Below are 2412 nucleotides of genomic sequence, written 5' to 3'. Positions count from 1 at the left end.
AAGCTGATGAGAAAGCCTGGGTGCTCCTTCCTTGGGTGCTGGGCAAGCCCTAGATCATGCATGGGAAACCCCTCCTGGCCCACCCCTTAACCATAATGCAACCCCAGAGCCAGCCTCCTTTCCCCGCTTTCACAAGCCAACTGTAGACAGCTTGGGGGGCCACCCTGCTCTCCCCAGAAAGCGTCCCTGCATGAGTCATGAACCTTTTCAAAGCCTCTCGCAGATGGGCATGGAGATACCCATCTTGCTTCTGCTCCTGTTCTTCAGAAGGGGGAGAAGTTACTCATATTACACATTGTTATTTGACACAGTTAAATGGAAGCTTTATAACATGTATTCATTGATATTTGAATAAAGTTATGACTACTAATGTCAAGTTTTCCACTTGAATTCTTGAAGGGAATAGAAATGGAAGATAATTGTTAACCTTTAAAGATGGTTTGAGGGTCTTCACTGGTGGTCCAGTGGTTAAGAATCTGCCTGCTGATGCAGAGGATAGGAGTTCAGTCCCTGGTCCAGGAAGATTCAACAGGTTGCAGAGCAACTAAATCCTTCTGCCACAACTAATTAGCCAGTGCTCTAGAGCCCATGCTCCGCAAGAGAAGCCACCACAATGAGAAGCCTGCACACAGCAACGAAGACCCAGCACAGCCAAAAATAAATAAGTAAATCTTAAAAAAAAGATAGTCTCAAGGGAGTATGGTTTATACTCTAACGAGTGATGACATTTATGCTGCAGTTCTGGAAATTGTAGACTTTGGGCTCTTGTTTAGTTTAATATTAGTAACAAAGGAAGGTTCTTGATTAAGTAACAGGAAAACAGCTTCTCTAGAAACTAGTTAACATGAGTAAGGGCCCAGTAAATGAAGCAGGGGGCTTTTGGTTGGTGTTCAATTTGAAGTAAAAAACTTTGTAGAACTCAAAAAAGATATGTTGTCTTAGCAATTAGGGTCTGAAGATTAGTGAAGCAAGAAAACACTTTATTTTCAATCTCTATAAAGGTCTAAGTAGACTTAAAATTATCATTAAGCTTCTTTAATATACTTTACTAAACACTGTGGAAATTTTCCTTAGAAAAATAGCCAGAAGTGCAACTCTGAGGACATTTATTACTAACTATGTCTACCCAACTTGAAGTCCAGAGTTTTGACAATTAGCATTTGTTAAAGTAATTGCTCTGCTTCATTAAACAATACGTTAATCCGTCAAAATGGTGGTTCCTGCCAAATCTAGTGATAAAAATGATTATTGTGCCAGGGAAGTCCCAGCTTAGTGCCGGAAGTCTAAATGTATTTGCTAAGAAAATAAGACACGAAATGCGATGAAACAATAGGACTAAAGCAACCTCGCAAAATATGCTAGAGTTCTGTCCATTTGAGTGTGAGTTTGGAATTAGGGAGGATTTGATTTGGATTGAAATTCATCCATGTGGGCAAAAAGGTTTGTAAGCAAGTGAATAGTATTCCTTGGATTCCTGGGGGCGTGTTCAACCTTAGTAAAGGAGCTAACACCTGAAGGATTTTAGTGATCAACTGTCAACAGGAAGATTGGCACTGCTAGTTACACATGCACCCTAACAGTTTCATAAAGGAGCTGGACCATATATATATATATTTTTTTTTTTTTCCCCAACTCTAAATTCTAAAATTATGTGGGTGTTGCTATCCAATCATTGACAAGTGTTAAGTTAGAAAGGATATTTGCCTATCAATCATGAAATCTTAGAGTTTTTTCTCATTAATATAGTTACCCAAGAAATAATTATACATGCCTATTCATTATTTCACTCAACAACTATTTCTTGATAGTCTTCTTGAATGCACCCAACACTGTGTTAGACAACGGCCATACAAAGATAAATGAAATACAGTTTTTGTTTTCCAGCTCATAGTCTGCCCAGATATACAGATGATATAAATAATATAATGAAGGCTATAACAGACATGAAACCTAAGAAATAAGGAAATGCTGAGCAGAAAGCAACTTACGGTTAGAACTAGAAAAGATTTCCTAGAAGGGCTGACTTTTCATTGGTATTTTGAAGGATGAAGAGGCATTCACGTGTCACAAAATAAGGGAAGAATATTGCAAGCAGAGGGAGTGCATGTTATGTGCAAGACCACAGAGAGATGTCAAAATGATGTCTGAGGCTCTGACCTGGGCCACTTGGCAGACTGTAGTGCCATTCACTGGGACAGGATGGGTAGATGATGGTTTGGCTTGGCTATGTTGAGGTTAAGGCACCTTTAAGACATTCAGTGGGCTTCCCTGGCGGCTCAGATGGTAAAAGCATCTGCCTGCAATGCGGGAGACCTAGGTTCGATCCCCTGGAGAAGGAAATGGCAAGCCAGTCCAGTAGTACTCTTGCCTGGAAAATTCCATGGATGGAGGAGCCTGGTAGGCTACAGCCCA

The sequence above is a fragment of the Cervus canadensis genome, chromosome 6, assembly GCF_019320065.1.
Source record: "Cervus canadensis isolate Bull #8, Minnesota chromosome 6, ASM1932006v1, whole genome shotgun sequence".
Lineage (NCBI taxonomy): Eukaryota > Metazoa > Chordata > Mammalia > Artiodactyla > Cervidae > Cervus > Cervus canadensis.
This window is presented reverse-complemented; position numbering follows the sequence as displayed.